The sequence below is a fragment of the Myxine glutinosa genome, chromosome 2 (genome assembly GCF_964187855.1).
Source record: "Myxine glutinosa chromosome 2, kmMyxGlut1.1, whole genome shotgun sequence".
Lineage (NCBI taxonomy): Eukaryota > Metazoa > Chordata > Myxini > Myxiniformes > Myxinidae > Myxine > Myxine glutinosa.
This window is the reverse complement of record NC_136262.1, coordinates 10,659,735-10,682,913: the sequence shown is the minus strand read 5'-3', so window position 1 is coordinate 10,682,913 and position 23,179 is coordinate 10,659,735. Positions and strand designations below refer to the sequence as shown.

Sequence of the window (23,179 nt, the reverse complement as noted above, 5' to 3'; positions counted from 1 at the left end):
CTATATAATAATAGCGTAAGGACTCGACTTTGTTATCCCTTTTACGCCGCACCCAGTGACCCGATGCCCACGGCACTAATGGATTTACGATCTACGAACCGCACTCTTTGTTTATCACATACAGCCATACTCGAAAAATCTGAATTAGCCGACGTTGGGGCCCAAAAGCATCCGATTAACTGCCGAAACGACGCCATGTTACGACGCCATCGTATTGGCGTCTGCTGGGCGAAGGCAAAGCAAGCCGTCCGCTGATTGGACAGGCGAAGGCGAAAGCAAGCCGTCCACTGAGTGGACAATCCAGAGCATGCATTTGTGCTGGTGTCGGCGATCGTTGTTCAGATACGCACTCTTCATTCTCATCTTTCTTCCTAACTCTTTACTCGGACAAGCAAATCCCCTATGCCATCCATAATGGTACACTCTATCCATACACCACATCCTCCCATCCGTGGATGTTCCACGGGTTTCGGCTAGTGAAGAATAATTGTACAACCTGCAGGGTTTTTTTTGCCTTGGAGATGAGTTCCGGGAATGTGGACTCGAAGGACACTCTTAGACGTCACAACGTCGACCGATATGCCTCCGCCCACATTATTACATCATTATAATCCTTGTAACAAGGTTGATTCAAATCCATTCAGCTGTTCTCAAGTTATCACATTTTTGGCTGACATGACCTCTGACCTTTGATCTGTTGATGCCATAATCCAATCAGTTCATCTTTGCATTACATATTGTTATGAATTTGGTAATGCAACATCTAGAGCTAGGTAGATCTGAATAGGTAGGTATACGGCTGTCGTGACAGGGACTCTACATGTAATAAGTTCTTGATGTTTAGGCGTTTGTCGGGGTAAGATGTATGAGTGTGAATCTACCTGGAGATTCGAGTGTTAAATAGTGAGGGATTAATGGTAACGCCCCTGTGAGTCTCACCTAGTAATCAAACCTTTGTCCTTTATGGCACTGCAAACCACATAAACATTAGTTAGGTCCTTAGCGCAACATTAAATAATCCCCTTTCCCTGACAAGGACTCCGTATTAAATTGACAGGAAACCAGGTCAAAAACACCACCACAATTGGCCGCCACCGTGTACACCTCCCAAGGCCTACAAACCGGGCCGGCACGTGTTATGCCAGGACCGCAGGGTCGCGTAACGGGGGAGATGTTAGGAGTCGCATGCCGTAGAGGGCGTGACCGGCGAGTTGGGACCATATGATTGGCTGAGGAGTGCGCGAATGTGACGTCATCGGGGAGAGATATATGCGACGGTCGGACGCCATTTTCGCCAGTTGAGTCTCTCTGAGTTCGCCAGTTGAGTCTCTCTGAGTTCGCGAGTTGAGTTGAGATCTGATCTCGAGTCGTCCCAGTTCGTTGAACAGTTGAGTAGAGCGTCCCAGTTCGGTACCGGAGTGGCAGTTGAGAGAAGTGAGAGCTCGTGGCAGTTGACGGTTCGTGCCATTTTCTACAGTTCGTGACCACAGCTCGTTGCAGTTGGCAGTTGGCACTCGGCACTCAGCAGTTGGCAGTTGGCACTTGGTTTTGGTTGCTTCGTGCAGCCCTGCGTTGGACCGACGAGGCCTGGTGGCGCTTGGAGGCGGAGGCAGAGGGCCGTGGAACTTGGAGCGAGGTGTGCGATCGGGCCGAAAGGAGCGGTGTTGGACGGCAGCCGCAAAGACGACAAAGACCAGATAAGCCCGAATCCGCGTACACTGTACACGACGTGACTTGTTATTTTCGTATTAATCTCCCTCGTTTTGTGTTTGATATCAGTCGTGTGGGGACGTCCCGATTTAGTTATTAGTATTACCGGCGCGTGCTTTTTCACTGGCTTTACTTTTAATAATAAATCCTTATATTATTTTCTGTACATATTTGAACGCAGTTTCCTGGGTGTTTCATTTTAATAGATAAGGCTGCGGAGCCTTCGCTGCGTCCCGCCATTTCGCGCGTTGGTGTTGAACGTGAGTCCGCCATTGAGTGTTCGCCTCGGGAGTTAAAGTCTCGCAAATCGGTCATCCGTAACTGTGGTGTTAATCACGGTTACGCGACAAGTGGTGTCAGGAGTGTAGGATTTGAACCCGTCGGACAAATTTTTTTGTCCGCGGCGAGACATCGACACGGTCGGACAAATTTTTTTGTCCGCGGGGAGACATCGACACGGTCGGGCGTACATTGCGCCCGACGTTCGAACGCAAAATTGTTATAGGCGAGGCGGAGAAATTTAGTAATCAATTGGGCATACGGAGCGCGATATCGCGTCTTCGTCAAATTTAAATTGTGTTACTGGAATTATTAAAATAAATACGCGCGCGGGAAACAATCTTCCGGAAAGCGGATGTCGGAAATTGACGAGATGGAAGTACGCAGCGAGGCCTCCGTCAGCGTCGGGAGTGAGCCGGAAATGGGGGATAAGGAGGATAGCGTTGGAACTTTCCCCGCCGCTGGGACGGCCCCGATAGATCTCCAGACCATAGTAAATTTAATAAATGCTCAGAGGGCCGATAGTGAGCGATTGGAAAATAAAATGGAGTCCCAGGGGAAGGAATGTAGGGAAGGAATGAAGGGAATGAGTGATCGATTGGAGGAACAAATGGGAGAAATGAAAAGTGGGTTGGAAAATAAAATTGAAGGGATGGAAAATAAAATGGAGTCACAGGGGAAGGAATGGAGGAATGAAATAAAGGAAAGGAATGAACAATTGGAAGGAAAAATTGGGGAAATGGCACAGCAGCTGGGGGAACGAATTGATGGCATAGAAGGGAGAGTGCAAAACCAAATTACGGACAGACTGGGGAAATTTGAGGGTAAAGTAGAAACTCAAATGGGGGAGATGGAAAAAGCCATAGGGGTGGAAATTGAATTGAAACGGGAAGAATTAATGTCAAAAATAGAGGAGGGCGTGACGCAGGCTGTCCAAATGGGGGAAAAGTTGGAGGGTCAGATTGGTGCCACAAATGCTCGAATTGATAAAGCAAATGGGGACCTGGAAGGCTATCGGGGCCGGGTGGATGCCAGAATGCTACAGCAGAGTGAGGAATGGGGACTGCTCAACCGACAAGGGGGCAAATTGGCCGAGGAGGTGAGGGGGTTGGAAACCCGCATAAAAGAGCAGGAGCAAGGGTTAATTGAGAAAGGCCTGTGGGGGCCACTAATGGATAATGAAAGGGTGAGTGATTTTATGCAGGAGCGACTGGAGATCTGGGACAATACCATCAAGCAGGAGGTTGGTCGGGTTCAAGAGAGCCTGAAGGAAGAGGTGAGTAGGTCGGTTAAACATCTTCAGGACCAGATTAAAGTGACCCAGGAGACCCTCACCACGAGCCACATTTGGACACCAGAGGCTCCGAAACGGAATACCCAGTTGGGGGGGTGTTTTGGCCCCGGACTGGATTTGGACAGAGAGGAATCGGGGAATAGAGTCTCTGGAAAAACAATCCCCCTCGTACATTTTGACGGATCAGGGAGCCTCGAGGCTTTCCTGACACAATTTGAGTGCGTGTCTCAGCTCAATGGTTGGGGAGAGCGGGAGCGCATGGGGAATCTGGTGGCGACACTGCGAGGGTCAGCCGCCGACGTGTTAAACGTAGTCCCAGAGGGAATATTGACCAGCAAGGCCATTTGTGAGGCCTTGAATAACAGGTACGGGACAGGCGCAAGGTGCGACCTGGTCAGGGCACAGCTGCTGCATCGCAGGCAAAAGCCTAATGAGACGTTGCAGGAGCTGGCCCAGGATATATACCAATCTGTGAGGATAGCATACAGGGACCTACCAGCACAGGCGTGGGACAAGCTGGCGATAGAAAAATTTATGGCGGCTCTCCCTGATCCTGAGGTCCGGACGTTGGTGGAGTTACAGGACCCACCCACGGTGCACCGGGCAGCGGAATGCGCGGCGAGACTGACCTTTTTGAGAAGGTCGAACCGCGCATCGGAGAGGGCACCTGTGACGGTACGGCGGGCCGAGGTGCGGGATCAGGAAAAGCCAGAGGATGACATCGGGCGAATGTTAAGGGGGATCAGCCGCCAGCTGACAAATTTGATGGGGGGACAATTTGCAGGGAGCGAGTCACGACAGGGTGGTCCAGGTTGGTCATCGGGACGGCCTGATTTTTATCGGGCTGGGCCGGGAGAAAGGGGGGCTCCGCCTGGCTACCAGAGGGGTCCGTTCTTGGGGACTTGTTTTAGATGTGGGAGAAGAGGGCACAGTCAGAGGAATTGTCGGCAACCATATGGGCCCCCACCTCCTGACAGGCTTCGCAGTCCAGAAAGGAGGGGGCCCCCAGTAGGTCCGCAGGTGCCAGACAGAGGAGGTCCACAGGTGCCAGACAGAGGACCACCACCTCCGCCTGGGCCAATAGCGGTAGAGTGTGCGGGAAACTAGAACGAGCCGAGCATACGGGGCCATGCTCGGCTGGCAAGTGTGTGGAGAAGCGCCCTCCTTTGGTGGAAGTAGTGAATTGCGGACAAATTGGCACGGGTAATCTAAGGGTTAGATGCAAAATTGAGGGAGAATTTTGTGAGGCTGTGGTGGACACTGGAGCCAGTGACACCATTATCAATCCGGGTGTGCTAGACCAGAGTGTTGGAGGCTGGGACAAAATTGATAGGGTAGAAGGACACAGCCTTCAACTGGCTACGGGGGCAACGGCACCAATATTGGGACGCGGAGTGGTGAGGATGGAGTTGGGTGGCCTGGAGGTCAGCGTGGTTGTGTGGGTGGCGGGGGTGTGCGATCAGTGTCTGTTGGGACTGAGTTTCCTGGTGGAACATGACTGCCAATTAGACCTTGGGCGTGGTCATATGTGGTTGGGCACCGAGAGGCTGCAGTTAATGGGACTGGGGGATGACGAGGAGGTGCAGGGGACGTGGCTGGAGGTGCCGCGCACTGTGACCGTGCCTCCCAGGTCCGAGAGAGTCGTGATGGCAGAGTTAGCAGCAGGTGCTCAACCCATTGGCCAGCTGGGGCTAGTGGAGTCGTGGTCCTCGCAGGGGACGGAGGAATTAATGGTGGGTCGCACCCTCATAGACACCCGTGGGCCTATGCTGGCAGTCAGGCTGCTCAACTTGTCCGACAGCCCCCGCACTATAAGGGGCGGAGCCATCGTAGCCAAATGCAGTAGTGTAGTAGAGGTCACCGGAGGAGGTGGATCCACATGCTTGCCAGTACAGCCGGAAGGAGGGCAAAATCTGGGGAAATGTGATTGGTCAGAGGGAGTGCGGGACATGATGACACGCTCTGAAGAGGGCCTAACATCGGAGCAGGTAGAGACGTTGCACAATTTGGTTGGTAAGAACTTGGGTGTTTTTTCTCTCTCCCCCGAGGATGTTGGACGCACGAGTCTCGTCAGGCACAAAATTAGCACTGGCGAGGCTCGGCCTGTTCGCCAACCGCCGAGGCGGCTCCCTTTCGCTAAGAAGGAGGAGGCAGAGGAACAGGTGAGCAAAATGGAAAGAGCCGGATTTATCGAGCCCTCGGTGAGTCCTTGGGTGTCACCCATTGTGCTGGTGAAGAAGAAGGACGGGACCACTCGGTTCTGTGTGGACTACCGCCAGCTCAATCATGTGACACTCAAGGACTCGTATCCCCTGCCAAGGATCGATGACACCCTCGATGCCGTTTCAGGCTCAACGTGGTTCTCCACGTTGGATTTAAAGAGCGGTTATTGGCAGGTGGAAATGGATAAAGAGGCGAGGGAGAAAACGGCGTTCACCACAGGAAAGGGTCTCTGGCAGTTTGTCGTCATGCCCTTTGGATTGTGCAATGCCCCTGCCACGTTTGAGCGTCTGATGGAACGTGTTTTAATTGGCTTACCGTGGCAGACTTGCCTCGTCTATTTGGATGATGTATTGGTCCACGCTCCCACATTTGAACAGGCTGTCGAAAATTTGTCAGACGTATTTGGGAGATTAAGGGGTGCCGGGTTGAAATTAAATCCGAGCAAGTGTGAAATTTTCAGGAGGGAAGTGACTTACCTGGGTCACGTGATCAGTGAGAGCGGCGTGGCCACTGACCCAGGAAAGGTAAAATCTGTACAAGAGTGGCCCGCCCCTAAAAATGTAAGGGAGGTCCGAGGATTTTTGGGCCTCTGCTCGTACTACAGGAGATTTGTGGCAAATTTCGCGGAAATTGCAAGACCTTTGCACAAATTGACAGAGAAAGGAGCCAAATTTGTATGGTCAGAGAGCTGCATCGAGGCATTCAGTCACTTAAAACAACGTCTGGTGGAGGCCCCAGTTTTGGCATACCCGACGGATGATGGCAATTACATCCTGGACACAGATGCGAGCCAGGAGGGATTGGGAGCTGTGTTGTCACAAATGCAACAGGGAGTCGAGAGGGCTATTGCGTATTACAGTCGGGCACTTTCGAGGCCCGAACGAAATTATTGCGTTACCCGCAAAGAACTATTGGCCTTGCTGTCTGCAGTTGGACACTTTCACCCTTACCTTTATGGGAGGGAGTTTGTGATCCGAGTGGATCATGCCTCCTTGCAATGGCTCCTTCGGTTCAAAGAGCCGGAGGGACAAATTGCAAGGTGGCTTGAGAGGCTGCAGCAGTATAATTTCACTGTGCAACATCGGCCTGGCAAAGCACATGCCAATGCAGACGCTCTCTCTCGGCGCCCCTGTTGGGAGGCACAGTGTAAATTTTGTGATAGACAAGAAGCCAAGGATCCAATTGGGCAGGGCCAAATTGATGCATGCCTATATGCAGCGAGAGTGACCAGGCGAACTTTGCCACAACCCCCACAGGAATTGGGCGATGTGAATTGGCAAGAGAGTCAAAGGGAGGATCCCGTTTTGGGGCCCCTTTTTCATTGGCTAGAGGAGGACAAAAGACCCTCTTGGGAGGAGATTGCTCCACACGGAGCCCAGGTAAAGGCCTATTGGGCACAGTGGCAGATGTTGGCGTTGAAAGAGGGCTATTTGTTCAGAAAGTGGGTGACACCAATGGGTGATGTAGCTTCCTGGTTGATAATTGTACCCAACAAATTGAAGGAAGTGGTTATGGGGCACGTGCATGGGACTAGGACAATGGGACATTTGGGCGTGGCCAAGACTTTGTCCAAATTACGGCAGAGGTTCTACTGGGTGAATTCGGGCAGAGACATTCAAAATTGGGTGAGATCCTGCGACCTCTGCCGCGGTAAGAAGGGACCCCCACGGGCGCGCAAGGCCCCGCTCCAGGTGTACAATGTCGGGGCACCGCTCGAGCGGGTGGCAGTAGATGTGGTGGGGCCCCTGCCAGCCACCCGCCGAGGGAATCGGTACATTATGGTGGCAATGGATTACTTCACCAAGTGGCCAGAGGCCTACCCATTGCCCAACCAGGAAGCCCGGCTGGTAGCTCAAGTTCTAGTTGAGGGATTCTTCTCCCGATTTGGCGTCCCAAGGGAGCTACACACTGACCAGGGCCGGAACTTTGAATCTGCTCTCCTGCGGTCGGTGTGCGAGCTCCTCCAAATTCATAAGACCCGGACGACTCCCCTGAGGCCTCAATCGGATGGGATGGTAGAGAGGTTCAACCGGACACTGTTGACACAATTGGCCCTCTTTACATCTGAAAACCAACAGGATTGGGACGAGCACCTTCCCTTTATATTGATGGCATACCGGACCGCCCAGCATGCGACCACTCGGTGCACCCCCGCCTTGTTGATGTTCGGTAGGGAGATGCGAGTCCCCACAGATTTGTTGATGGGACCGTCACCAGGGGAACCGGGTGAGCCAACTGTGGAGAGCTATGCAACCAATTTGAAAGCGAGCATGGAAAAGGCTCATGAGTTTGCGAGGAAGCAAATTGACTTGGCTTCTGCGCAGATGAAAACGCGGTATGACGCTCGGGCTCACACACCTCGTTTCCTTCCTGGAGACCTTGTTTGGCTCTACTGGCCCCGGAGAAGGAAGGGGGTGTGCCCAAAACTCACTTCACCTTGGAAAGGGCCGGGGGTGGTGCTTCGGCAGGTGACTGATGTGGTGTTCAAAATTCAGATGGGCCCGCATACCCTTCCACAGATAGTTCACGGGGATAGATTGAGCTCCTACATGGGTCGAGAGGCTCCGGAGTGGATTGGAAGGGCGAGGGGGAAATTAGGTGTGGTGGATGACACCCTTGAACCTGACCAACCTGCAACTACCTGCACTTAAGGTGAGTGCTTTGAGGAGTACTGTCCCAGGCTTCAGGATTTGCTTTGGAAATTGGGGACATGTAAATTGGAGTTGGGAGGCGAGTGAGAATGATGACATGGCCGGTGAGGGGATGGAATGGGAGCCACAGTGTCTTGTGGGTGGCGTATGTTTTTGTATTGTGGTTACGTGTTTTGATGTGGTCGTGAGAGTGGAACCTGGAGAGTGTGTGATGATTATTGGAGATAATGAGGGGTGATAATTGTGCTTTTGGAAATGTGCTTTTGGGAAGATGTGATGGTTTAAATGTGAACTGGGGGAATTTCACATGTAGCAGGCCATGGCAAGCCTTGTAACACCTTTTACACCATCTATGGAATTGTACTGAATTGTGCTGAGTTGTGTGGAGAATTGAATGGCAGCGGGGGAGGAAGTGTGTTTTGGGGTCTTGTGGGTGGGGAAGGTGTGTGTGTCCGCAGGTACAGAGCAAGCTCTGAGGAGCGATGCCTGCGGGCCCCCCTCTGCGGCAATTACCCCTGGCAGCCGGTGGTAACTGGAAATTGGAGCTCGTCAGTGGAGGGTCTGGTTGGGCGCCGCGGGGTGAGGAAGTCCCCCGGTGACCCGTGTTGCTGCGCGAAAGCAGGAGGCAAAGGAGCCTGGGGTGTGTGGAGACCCTCACCGGCGAGGTAACGGCGGAAAGGGGCTGTTGGGCTGTCATGGGGCCAAGAGGTAAAGGGGGGGGGGGCAATGAATTTGTAAGTCGGTTGACTTGTTTTTGGGACTGCGGGCACCACAGCCTGATGCGCCCCCACCATCTTTTGTGCGGTACCTCCCCGCTGCCTAGTTGAGGAATGCACACACACGTGAATGACATCAATGCCATGGTCCTGCAGGGGGTGTATTGGGAATAAGTGCTTTGTTGATTTTTGAAATGCCTTGATGACCTATGGAATGAGAATGAGTGGTTAAGGGGTCTGTGTTGCATGAATGTGGGCGAAATCCACCGAGCCGTGTCACTCACCTGTAACATCTGGACAGGGCCCGTGGAAATTTAGTGGGATGCATTGGGGATGGCCCCGCAGGTAAGGTTGAGTCTTGTGGCATCCACCGGGGGACGCGGTCTGTAGACCGGGGTATGTACAAAGGTTAGAGTTTTGAGTTTTGGAAAGATGGTTAAGTTTTGTGGTTAAGTTAGTGTTGTGTGTTGTTGTTTCCTCCCTCCACAGGAACAACGAAGAAGATGTACATACTTGCATGATGGTTAAGGGGTTCAGCATGTTAAGGAAGTGTAGGTAGGTAGTCCGACTCACTTCCCACAGCCCTTCCTGATTTATTTCGTAGGTTAATTAAGTGTGTGACAGTAAGTGTTAAGGCTGGAATGGTAGCCCTGCGGTGAACCTTGCAGGAGCTACGGTTCCAGGGGGGGGGCTGTGTTATGAATTTGGTAATGCAACATCTAGAGCTAGGTAGATCTGAATAGGTAGGTATACGGCTGTCGTGACAGGGACTCTACATGTAATAAGTTCTTGATGTTTAGGCGTTTGTCGGGGTAAGATGTATGAGTGTGAATCTACCTGGAGATTCGAGTGTTAAATAGTGAGGGATTAATGGTAACGCCCCTGTGAGTCTCACCTAGTAATCAAACCTTTGTCCTTTATGGCACTGCAAACCACATAAACATTAGTTAGGTCCTTAGCGCAACATTAAATAATCCCCTTTCCCTGACAAGGACTCCGTATTAAATTGACAGGAAACCAGGTCAAAAACACCACCACAATTGGCCGCCACCGTGTACACCTCCCAAGGCCTACAAACCGGGCCGGCACGTGTTATGCCAGGACCGCAGGGTCGCGTAACGGGGGAGATGTTAGGAGTCGCATGCCGTAGAGGGCGTGACCGGCGAGTTGGGACCATATGATTGGCTGAGGAGTGCGCGAATGTGACGTCATCGGGGAGAGATATATGCGACGGTCGGACGCCATTTTCGCCAGTTGAGTCTCTCTGAGTTCGCCAGTTGAGTCTCTCTGAGTTCGCGAGTTGAGTTGAGATCTGATCTCGAGTCGTCCCAGTTCGTTGAACAGTTGAGTAGAGCGTCCCAGTTCGGTACCGGAGTGGCAGTTGAGAGAAGTGAGAGCTCGTGGCAGTTGACGGTTCGTGCCATTTTCTACAGTTCGTGACCACAGCTCGTTGCAGTTGGCAGTTGGCACTCGGCACTCAGCAGTTGGCAGTTGGCACTTGGTTTTGGTTGCTTCGTGCAGCCCTGCGTTGGACCGACGAGGCCTGGTGGCGCTTGGAGGCGGAGGCAGAGGGCCGTGGAACTTGGAGCGAGGTGTGCGATCGGGCCGAAAGGAGCGGTGTTGGACGGCAGCCGCAAAGACGACAAAGACCAGATAAGCCCGAATCCGCGTACACTGTACACGACGTGACTTGTTATTTTCGTATTAATCTCCCTCGTTTTGTGTTTGATATCAGTCGTGTGGGGACGTCCCGATTTAGTTATTAGTATTACCGGCGCGTGCTTTTTCACTGGCTTTACTTTTAATAATAAATCCTTATATTATTTTCTGTACATATTTGAACGCAGTTTCCTGGGTGTTTCATTTTAATAGATAAGGCTGCGGAGCCTTCGCTGCGTCCCGCCATTTCGCGCGTTGGTGTTGAACGTGAGTCCGCCATTGAGTGTTCGCCTCGGGAGTTAAAGTCTCGCAAATCGGTCATCCGTAACTGTGGTGTTAATCACGGTTACGCGACAATATACTGATACCAAGTTTGTTCAAAATCCCATCACTTGTTCACAAACATAATTTTTACTTAACACGACCTCTGACCTTTGACCTCGTGACCCAAAAATTTAATCAGTTCATCTTTACCTCATCATATATATTATATACACCTACACCAAGTTTGACTAAGATCCCTTCAGTCATTCTTAAGTTATCGCTGCAACAAAATAATTGTAACTTATCATGACCTCTGATCTTTGACCATTGACCAAAAATTAAATCAGTTCATCTTTGCATCATAATATATAATTTTATGAAGTTTGGTGAAAATCCCATGACTGAGTCACACGTCAGCTCAATAACAGAATTTTTACCCGACGGGATGTCTAGCATTTGACCTTTCACCTCTTAAACCCAAAATCTAATTGGTTGATCTTTACATCATTATACATACCTGTGCCAGGTTTTAATTAGAACCGTTCAGCCGTTCTCAAGTTATAAATCTATTGCAGACTTTGACCTCTGACCTCTTGACCCCAAAATAAAATTAGTTCATCTTTGCATCATAATATATACTTTACCAACTTTGGTCAGAATCTCATTACTGGTTCACAAGTTATCACGGTAACAGAATTTTTACCTGACATGACCTCTGACCTTATAACCTTGTGAGACAAAAATATAATCAGTTCATCTTTACCTCATTATACATACTGTTACGGATTCGTCACTTCCGTCTTTGTAGTTTTCATCCACTGGAAACATTTTTAGTTCCATGTACTATTCTTGGTATATGGTTTCACCATTGGTCCTTGGCACACATAATAGCACTTCTTTCTGCCGTGATTCCTTTCGGGGCTCGGAGGTGCACCGTGACCGGGGTTTGGGGAGGAGCACGTAACAGAAATTGGGGGCTCGTCCGGGATCGAATTCCCTAACATTCCCAAAATTCCCAAATTTGGAATTTTCTAACATTCCCAAATTTTTCTAAAAATTTGAAATTTTTGTGTGAAGGTTAACAGGTGCTACCTAATAGTCACCATGGTGTTTGATGTAGAAAAGTTTGTGACGTCCCCTAACGAGGCACAGTTCCAGGCGTTAAAAAGATCGGAACTCATGATATTGGCCAAATATTGTAACTTGGAGGTCCGAGTTAGTATGAAGAAAGCAGAGATTCAGACATTGGTGGTAGAATCTCTAGTGGGCCAAGGAACATGGGAAGAGGTAGCCTTGGATTGGTTACCAGAGGAAAAAGGAAATATGGACCTCCGGAAAATGGAGATGCAACTGCAGAGCCAGGAAAGGTTAAAAGAGTTGGAATGGAAAGCGGAAAAGAAAAGAGCAGAACGGGAACTCGAACTCGAGGAGAGAAGAGCCGAGGAAAGAACAGAGGAAAGGAAAGCCGAAAGGGAGTTGAAGGAACGGGACATGGATTATCAGAGGGAACTTAAACTCAAGGAGCTGGAATTACTGGGGGAACGGAGAGAAGTAGTATCCATGCCGGCTAGTTCGACAACCAGTCAGAACTCTTGGGATGTTGGTAGGCATGTGAGGCTGGTTCCACCCTTTAATGAAAAGGAGGTAGCCAAGTTCTTTTTACACTTTGAGAAGGTGGCTCAAATGTTAAAATGGCCTGTGGGGTCCTGGACTATGTTAGTACAAAGTGTTCTGGTGGGTAAAGCTCAAGATATCTATTCGGCTTTACCGATTGGCCAATGTGCAGATTATGAGATCGTGAAGAAAGCCATTCTCAAAGCCGATGAATTGGTCCCTGAAGCTTACCAACAAAAATTCAGGAATGCCAGGAAGAGGGAGAGTGAGACCCATGTGGAGTTTGCCAGAATGAAGGTAACTATGTTTGATAGGTGGTGTGACTCGAAAGAGATTGGGAAAGACTTCAACCTTTTACGACAATTGATATTGGTGGAGGAATTTAAACAGTGTGTCCACGTGGACATTAAAGTGCATCTGGATGAAAAAGGTACCGGAGTTGTATGAGGCAGCAACCGTGGCAGATGACTATGCCTTGACGCACAGGATGGGTTTCCACAAACCTAGTTTCTCGCCTAGAGTTAGCCAGGGGAGTTATGGTAAATCCGGTGCGGAGAACAAATATTCATGGAGGCGGCCGAGAGATGACTATGAGGACAAATCTGATACCGCGACTTTTAGGGATCAGAAGACTACAGTTCTAAGACAGACTTATCTTCTGGGGGGCTCGAGGCAGACCTCAAGTTTTTCCTCCGGGCCACCTTGTGCTTTTTGCAAGAAACCTGGGCATTTGATGTCCCAATGTTACGCCCTGAAAAGGAAAAATCAGGAGCGGAGTCAGACTAGTGCAACTCCGAATGCGTTGGCCAATGCGAGAAATCGTCCTTGGAGGACAGTGCCTTGTGAAGGTTCCCGTGCCAAAGTTACGGCATCACAGAACGACCTTATCCAAGAGGGTTACAAACCTTTTATTTCCGAGGGGTTTGCGTCACTGGATGGGGACTTAACGAACCAGAGACCTGTTAGGGTATTGAGGGACACAGGAGCACATCAATCTTCGATGCTTGAGGGCATTTTGCCATTGTCGGAGAAGACGGCAATGGGGGTTAGTGTTCTTTTACAGGGGGTTGGTGGCTATGTTAAAGCTCCTCTTCATGTCATCCATTTAAAGTCTGATATGGTGTCAGGACCGGTCACTGTGGGGTTACAAGCCACTCTTCCTGTAGAGGGAATCTTTTATTATTGGGAATGATTTGGCCGGTGGTCGAGTTTCTGGTAATCCGATGTTGAGAAGACGGCAACGGGGGTTAGTGTTCTTTTACAGGGGGTTGGTGGCTATGTTAAAGCTCCTCTTCATGTCATCCATTTAAAGTCTGATTTGGTGTCAGGACCAGTCACTGTGGGGTTACAAGCTACTCTTCCTGTAGAGGGAATCTTTTATTATCGGGAATGATTTGGCCGGTGGTCGAGTTTCTGGTAATCCGATGTTGATTGAAAAGCCCAGTATGGAAAATAACACAGCACAGTTAGAGCAGGAGATTCCGGGTATCTTTCCATCCTGTGCAGTGACTCGTGCTATGGGTAGGAAGTGCTCGGAAGAGAAGGAGAAGGAAGGTGATGTGGATTTGGGTTCCATAGAGAGATTGGAGGAAAAGTCTGGAAGAGGTAATAGGAAAGGGAGTGACATCAAGGAACCTAAGGAAAAGGTGGTCATCTGGACCAAAAGAGGAAATGGAGTGTCCGACGGAGACATCTGGGAACAAGGCTGAACAAACGGTGCTGGTCCGAAAAAGATTTGTTGAAGAACAACACGGAGATTCGGAGCTCCGGAGTTTGATGGGTAAAGCCATTACAGAGGAAGAGGCTATGAAGATACCTGTGGGTTACTTCATGAAAGGGGAAATACTCATGAGAAAATGGAGACCACCGGAGGTGCCAGCAAATGACGAGTGGAAAGTTCATTACCAAATTGTGGTGCCACCGCCGTACCGGAAGGAGATATTGAGTTTGGCACATGAGACACCTTTGTCCGGGCACCTTGGAGTGAACAAGACATGTGACAGAATTTTGGTACATTTTTTCTGGCCAGGATTGCGACGTGATGTGGCGGAGTTCTGTAAATCTTGCCATTCTTGCCAGCTTGTGGGAAAACCTAATCAGAAAGTCCCATCCGCACCTTTAAAACCAATTCCAGCTTTTGAACAGCCATTCAGCCCAGTCATTATTGACTGTGTCGGCCCTTTACCTAAAACTAAGGCTGGACATCAGTATTTGCTTTCCATCATGTGCGCTTCCACGAGGTTCCCAGAAGCAGTGCCTCTTAGGAAAATTACTGCGGCAGTTATTGCAAAGGCCTTGTGTTATTTTTCACTTTGGTTGGCCTACCTAAGGTCATCCAGTCTGATCAGGGTTCCAATTTCATGTCAAAGCTTTTTCAGCAAGTGGTACACCTGTTGGGAGTGGAGCAAGTAAGATCAAGTACTTACCATCCCGAGAGCCAAGGGGCCTTGGAAAGGTTTCACCAGACATTGAAGAATATGATCAAAACGTACTGTTTTGAATGTGACAAGGATTGGGATGAGGGAATACCCTTATTGCTGTTTGCTACGAAGGAATCTGTTCAGGAGTCATTGGGATTCAGTCCTTTTGAACTTGTGTTTGGACACACTGTTCGAGGACCATTGAAATTGGTGTGAAAGAACAGTGGCTACAGGAGGAGTCGCAGTCAACAGTGGTAGAGTATGTGTCAACGGTTAGACACAGATTGGCAAAGGCTTGTGAAGTTGCGAGGAGCAACTTGAAAGTGACACAGGATAAAATGAGAGTGAGACATGACAAGAAATCTCAGATAAGATATTTCAGTCCTGAGGACCGAGTGTTAGTGTTGCTTCCTGTTCCAGGTCAGCCACTACAGGCTAGGTATTTTGGTCCCTATGCAATCAAAAGGAGGGTTAATGAAACAGATTACGTGGTGACAACTCCCGACCGACAGAAAAAGCGGCAGCTGTGTCATGTCAACCGACTGAAGAAATATTATGAGAGGAAGCCTGTGGAAAAAATGGTTCCTGTCTCACCTGTCATGCCTGTAGTTGGAGTGCAAGAGAATCCAGAGGTTGAGGCCGGTGTGAAGTTTGATAACTTTGATGACCAGGCTTGTCCCAGATTGACGAACACGGAAGTGTTCGGTGCAAATCTTTCATACCTGTATTGAAAATCGTATTAATTCGGGTCGTGTTTTGAGGCCTTGTAGTTGTACAGTGAACACTGTACAACCTTGAGGCTTTGTTTTTCTCTCAGCGGTCCGTGTTTTTGTGATCCAATAACTTTCGTTCTCTGTTTTCCCAATCTTTTCACCCCATAGCCCTCTTCCTTGTGTAAATCACAACTCAAAAAAATCCAAAAAAAAAACATTTCCTTCTCTGTTCTCATTCGTTTATTCATTCTTATTCGTTCGGTCGTTCGTTCTTCGACCACGTGTTTCTCCCCCATTTCCCCAGATAGATTGTCAAATTTCAACTCGTTATTTTATCGTCCATGCATTATTGTTTTGATTATAGTTACTTTTGGTTTGAATTTCCTGTAACTTGTAATTATTTAATCGTGTTCTGCTCCTCGTGTGCGGCCTTGTAGTTGTACCCCCGTCGGTGTTTGTTATCTTAATCGTGTTTTGCTTGGCTCTTAGTTTTTTTCCCTTCTACCCCGAACATAATACTCTGTCTAACGTTCTAAATCCCCACCTCCCCCCTCCCCCACCCCCAAAAAACCAAACAAACAAAAAAAAACAAAAAAACATTTATTTTCCTTTCTCCACGTGTACTGTTGACTCATCCTGTATTTTCTGTCCAGGTGTGCTGTTCGCCCCGCCCCCATTAACTCCTTGCCATCCACCGTTTGCCCTTCACGTGACTTGTGGTGGTCCCTCTCGGCTCTCCCCCCGTTGGTATTTTTGTGCACATAAGATTGTTCACGGTTCTGTTTAAATATTATTTAAATATGTATAACCTTTCCCCTTCAGTGTTTTACTCAGTGGTATTTTACAACATGCTGTTTTTCTTCCTATTTAAAAGGCTTTTCTCAATTTCCTCTCCAACTCATTCCACCTCAAAAAAAAGAAATTCAATATCTTATACGTCTCCCTCACTACATGGTCTAAATTCACATTCATTCCATCCCTCCTCCATCATTCTGAACCGGATTGCTAACTTGAAAATCACAACAAACCCAATTTGTTTTCAATGTTCGTCTTTCATTAATCATCCACTTTCTAAACTTCCCTCTTGCCCCTCCCATCCAAATCCCTCCCCTTGCACCTACACTCCTAAACTCCCCCCTTGCCCCGCCACTCTTAAACTCCCCCCCTACCCCTCCACTCCTGAACTCCCCCCTTGCCCTTCCACTCCTGAACTCCCCCCTTGCCCTTCCCCTCCTAAACTCCCCCCTCACTCCTCCCCTTCAAAACTCCCCCCCAACCCCTCCCATTCAAATCTCCCCCCATACCATTCCTCTCCAATTCTCCCTCCTCCCCCCTCCTCCTCAAAGCTGCCTCCTCCCCACTTCGTCTCCCTTCTATCTCATACCTCCACCCCCACCAACCTTCTTCTTTCCTCTGCCCCCCCTCAAACAACCCCTCTCTGTGCCTCATCCCTTCACCTTCAAACCTTTCATCCTCCTCATCCTTCCCTTTCTTGGAACTCTTCTGCAATCGCTGACACACTAACAACTGCTCTCCCTACCTCCCCCTCTCATCCTTCATCTTACCCTACTCCTCCCCTCCCCTGTCCTGTACCCGATGCTCCCCCTCTCTCTTCATTAACGGTATGGACCTCAAACATCCGGGGCCTTTGCTCAAACCTGACTGATCTCTCCATACAGGTTGCTTCTGACAATCCAGACTTGATCTGCTTAACAGAGACTTTCCTCCTTCAAGATGTCTCTGATTCCTTAATATCTCTTCCTGGTTACTCCCTCCTCCGGTATGATAGACCTGAGCCTCGGCCTGGTGGTGGGGTGGCTATCTTTATCAAAAACTCTCTTCCTCACTCTCCTTGCACTGCCCTCTCTCCTCCTCACCCCCAGGAGTACCTCTGGCTACAGCTTCCTCTCCGCTCCCACCTTTTGTTCATATGTGTTCTGTACCGTCCCCCAAACAGTGATGACTCCATCTACATTTCACTGTCTGACAACATGGACCAACTTCTATCCACTCATCCCAACTCTCTCTTCCTCATATGTGGTGACTTCAATTGTCATCATGCCACCTGGTTGGGTGTGGGTTCCTCTCTCACCAGTCATGGCACCTCAGCAAAGGACTTCTGTGACTCACTGGGATTGACACAATCTGTCAATTTCCCGACCCGGATCTCAGCCAATGGAGTATCTTCTCTTCTAGACTTGGTTATGACTAACTTCCCTGCTAATGTCTGCTGCTCTTCTTCTGCTCCAATCGGTTCTTCTGATCATGTGCTTGTCAAAGTGGACATCTCTCTGGCCATTCTCAGAGAGCCTCCTCAGCGTCGACGAGTCTGGCATTTCACTCAGGCCGATTGGGACGGTCTTCAAGCAGCCATCAATCGTCTGGATTGGTCTCCCATCTCCACTGCCTCTGACATCAATTCTTCCTGGGAATTCTTCCAAAGCAAACTGATCTCTCTCATGCACAGATTTATCCCATCTCGCCTTCAGTTGTCTTACCCTTCCTCCCGTCCATGGTACACTGAATCTTGTGGTGAGGCAGTTGCCCTGAAACAACTTGCCTTTGCCTCTTGGAAGGCTAATCCAACTGAAGGAAATCTCAGTTCCTTCCACCAAGCTCGGAACAAGTGTGTGTCTACCCTCAGGAGTGCCAGGAAGCACTATCTCTCCTCACTCAAGAATGAACTCTCAAACCTGTCTCCTTCCTCCAAATCCTGGTGGCGTCTGGTCAAATCCGTTTCTGGTGTTTGTTCCCCTCCATCCCCTCCCTTACCTCAAATGGCCACACAGTTGACATCGCACGTGACAAAGCCGAATGCCTCAACTCTGTGTTTGCCTCAAAATCCTTAGTCCCAAACCCATCTCTCTCTGTTCCCACCTTTCCCAGTCGAACCAAACTGCTCCTGGACTCTGTGACCTTCTCTCCTGACAAGGTGGAGGAGTTTTTGTCAAACCTCGACTCTGATTCTGCAACTGGACCAGATGGCATCAGCCCACGGGTCCTAAAATCCTGCTCTGCCGCTCTATCTCACCCTCTCTCTGTTCTTTTCACCCTATCTTTTGCTCAAGGTCATCTGCCAGCATCCTGGAAATCAGCAAACATTACCGCTTTACACAAAAAAGGTGCAAAAACAGATCCTTGCAACTACAGACCAATCAGCCTGCTCCCAATTATCAGCAAAGTCATGGAATCCATCATTGCTTCGGATATGAAATCTTTCCTCTTCTCCAATGGCTTGATCTCTGATCATCAATTTGGTTTCAGACCAGGTCACTCTACTCTGGACATGCTGCTTCTGCTGTCTCAACAATGGATGGAGGTCCTCAATGCCAAACAGGAAATCAGAGCTGTCTCCCTTGACATATCACGTGCCTTCGATACGGTCTGGCACCCAGCTCTGCTCACCAAACTCTCCTCCTATGGTATCCATGGAAATCTCCATGCATGGCTTGCGGACTTCCTCTCTGGTCGTAGTCAACGTGTGGCCCTGAATGGATTTCTCTCATCTCCCCTTCCCGTTCAGGCTGGAGTTCCCCAAGGCAGTGTGCTGGGCCCTGTGCTTTTTCTGGTCTTTATCAATGATCTCTCCGACTCTCTGGAAAATCCTCTGTATCTCTTTGCTGATGACTCCACTCTCTGCCGCTCCATTCCTCTTCCCTCAGATCGGCAGTCTGCAGCCTCCTCACTCTCTGAAGACCTGGACAAAATCACAGACTGGTCAAACATGTGGAACATGTCTTTCAATCCTGACAAATCTCACACTCTTACTATGTCTCTCCGAAAAGATCGACTGGACAACCCTCCCATCTACTTTCTCAACAATCCTCTCCAAAAAGTTCTGTCGCTCAAGCTTTTGGGTCTCACCATCTGCCATGATCTTTCTTGGGAAAACCACATTTCCAAGCTGGCCTCCAAAGCCAGTCGCCGACTGGGCATCCTCCGTCATGCGAAGTCCTTCCTAGGCACACCTGAGCTCCTCACCACATACAAGGCTTTCATCCGCAGCTCAATGGAATACTGTTCTCCCCTATGGGCTGGTGCTCCTGCCTCACACCTGGCTCGGCTTCACGCTGTTGAATCCAAAGCTTTCAGAATCATTGGAATCTCCCGCGATGAAGCTATCTCTGAGGGCCTTTCACTCACTCACCGCAGGCAGGTAGGTGGTCTTTCTGTCTTCTACCGACTCCTCTCCGGCCTTGCTCCCCCAGCTCTCTCTGTGCTCTGTCCCCCAAATATTCCTACAGGTCGCACAAGATCTGCCAGCCACCCTCTGATGGTTAAACTGCCGAAATCTCGGCTCTCTGCTCACCTTCACTCTTTCATTCCTCTTTTCTCCCGCCTCTGGAACAAACTCCCACACTCACTTCAATCACACTCCTCCCTCCAGGTCTTCAAAACAGCTGTTCACCACCATCTCTTATCTTCCCCCATCCAAAACCTTGATCTTTTCTACCCCCACTAATTCACCCCAGATCCACCTTGTTTGAAATTCCAACTTCTTTCCTGGAAGTCTTGGCAGTGTCCATATGTTTTAGACCTCTCCCATCCCCCCCCCCCCCCCCTTCCCATGCCTCCCCCCCAAAGCCCTCTCCCTCCCACAGTTCTCTCGATGTCTCCATGTCTCTCGGTCCCTGCTCTCAAATGTTGTGTTTGTGTCCTTCCCCCTCTCTCCCCATCTTGTCTACCGCTCCCGATGTTATTTGTTTTGTGTGTCTGTTTGTCTTTCTGTGTGATTAATGTTCGCTCTTTCACGAGCCTCGATCTTGTATCCAAAAAAAAAAAAAAAAAAAAAAGTGTTGGGCAATTTAGATGAGAAATTAAGTCATTTGACGAGGGAACAACAAGGACAACTATCCAGCCTAATTTTTTAGTTTGCACATTTGTTCACAGATGTACCTGGTCATACTGACTTGGTATATCATGATATTGAGGTGGGGGAAGCCACTCCTGTGAAGCAACACCCCTATCGGATGAACCCTGTGAAGATGGAGTATCTTCGGAAGGAGGTTCAGTATATGTTGGAGAATGACATCATCGAACCAAGCAGCAGTGAATGGAGCTCACCATGTGTGTTGGTTCCAAAACCCGATGGCAGTTTTCACTGTTGTATGGATTTAAAACGGGTTAATGCAGTGACCAAGACCGACTCATATCCCATCCCGAGGATTGATGACTGTATAGATAGAATAGGCCCAGCTAAATTTGTAACTAAATTTGACTTGCTGAAAGGGTATTGGCAGATTCCTCTTACTGATAGAGCCAAGGAAATCTCAGCTTTAGTCACACCAAATGGGTTGTATCAGTACAAGTTTCTTCCCTTTGGATTGAAAAACGGGCCTGCTACATTTCAACGGCTGATTAATACGCTTATTGCAGACCTAGAGGGGGTGGAGGCTTATCTGGCTGATGTCATCATCCACACCATGACCATGGAAGATCATCTTAAACAAATTCATGCATTTTTCAAGAAACTGACCGAGGCAGGGTTGACCATCAACTTATCTAAGAGTGAGTTTGTAAAAGCACAGGTGGTGTTCCTAGGCCATGTAGTAGGTCAGGGTCAGGTGCAACCGGTGACAGCCAAGATAGAAGCCATTGATCGCTTCCAAGTTCCAAAAGGGAAGAAGGAGCTTATGAGATTCTTGGGTATGGCTGGTTGGTACAGGCAGTTCTGCAGGAATTTTTCTGATGTGGTAGCCCCTTTAACGAATTTGCTGAGGAAAGAGACCAAGTTTGTTTGGGATGACAAATGTCAGGCTGCCTTTGCCCACGTCAAAGCGATATTAATGAGCTCTCCTGTCCTAGCAGCCCCGGATTTTCAAGAACCATTCAAGTTGGCCATTAATGCAAGTGATGTGGGGGCTGGGGCAGTTCTGTTGCAGGAAGATGAGGATGGCGTGGATCACCCAGTGTGCTACTATTCCAAAAAGTTTAACAAACATCAGGCAAATTATGCCACTGTGGAAAAAGAGACCCTTGCTCTCCTGCTAGCGCTTCAGCATTATGAGGTGTATTTGGGAACTACTACCTTTCCTATAAAAGTCTTCACTGATCACAACCCCTTAACCGTCATTCAAAAAATGAAAAATAAAAATCAGAGGTTGATGAGATGGAGTTTGTCTTTGCAGGAGTTCAACTTGGAAATTGAGCATGTAAAGGGCAGGGACAATGTCGTTGCTGATGCTTTATCCAGAGTGAACTAACTTTGAAAATTCCTGTAGGTTGTTTGGAAGTTTTGTTGCTTTCTTCTAGGGAATATTAATTATTGTTGCTCACGCGAGTTGATCATTTGGGTGTGAGTTTTACTTTTGTTTGTTAAAGCGGGTTTTTGCATGAAAAGAAAGTTTTCACTATGTTCAAACTTTTTCTTGAGGGTGGGGAGTGTTACGGATTCGTCACTTCCGTCTTTGTAGTTTTCATCCAATGGAAACATTTTTAGTTCCATGTACTATTCTTGGTATAGTTTGAGTGAAATGGAAATAACTGTCTTCAAAAGGAAAAATTAGTGTTTTAAAAGAAAAAACGAAATGGATCGGGAGAAACCGGAAGAAGAAGAAGAGGAAGGAAAGCGGAGCAAGTGAGGTCGGGAGAGAATGGCCGATCGACTTTGAGGTCTCAAGCAGACGCTGGTGAACGTGGGTCACGAGCGACTATTGGTTTTCCCGGGAAAGGGATTCCTGTGACAGAGTGGTTATCGCTGTGACAGATAAACCTGCGTGACGGGTTTTGCGGTGGATTCCGGAGTGAATCGTTGTTGGAGAGCAGGTACACCTCCATTACGGGCCCACCCGCCATTTCGCCTCGCTCCAGCCTTGTCACCTCGCTCCAGCCATTTCACCGCGCCCCAGCCGTTAGCCTGGTTCGCGGGTGTAACGTGGATTTCGATTGGGAATTCGTGGTTCTCCGTTTGGGAGCCGCTGAACGTTCATACCAGCGTTATTGTCTGGTGAACCGAAGGTGTGCATTCCCAGTCGCCTTTTGGGTGCACCTTTGCCTGACCGAGGTCGGCCCGACACCCCCCCAGCGGTTTGTCGGCAGCGTTGACTGTCAGCCGCCCGGGATGCTGGTCTCGATACGACCTTTTTCTTGTGATCACCGGAGCGTGGATGGACTTTGGCCTGGTGCCGGGACAGTGACTTTGGGAATGTTACCTTTTCGCTCACGTGGAGCACCGTGAGTTATTGAGTAAGAAACTGGTGGTACCATCATCGGAATTATATGGTATTTTTTGTTGTGCAATTGAAACATATTGTACTTGTGCTGTTATTATTGTGCAATACTAATACAATACTTGTTTTTTGGTAACAACTGATTGGTGTGGTTTCACCATTGGTCCTTGGCACACATAATAGCACTTCTTTCTGCCGTGATTCCTTTCGGGGCTCGGAGGTACACTGTGACCGGGGTTTGGGGAGGAGCACGTAACTATACCTACACCAAGTTTGACTAAGATCTCTTCAGCCGTTCTCAAGTTATCGTGGTAACGAAAACCTATCACTGACGGAGGGAGGGACGGACAGACGGACGGATAAACTGAAAACTTAATGCCTCCGGCGACTTCATCCGCGGAGGCATAATAAAAACATTTTGAGTCCCAAATAGGAGTGGCTGTGTTCTGGATTTACAAGCGGTGGTC

At 49.0% G+C, this 23,179-nt stretch overlaps 1 protein-coding gene across 8 annotated transcripts in view; it reads right to left on the bottom strand.

Moving 5' to 3' along the window:
- The window catches only part of NBN (nibrin), an 83,654-nt gene that overhangs the window by 47,561 nt on the left and 12,914 nt on the right, over positions 1-23,179 (bottom strand). The gene's annotated exons all lie outside the window — the stretch shown is intronic.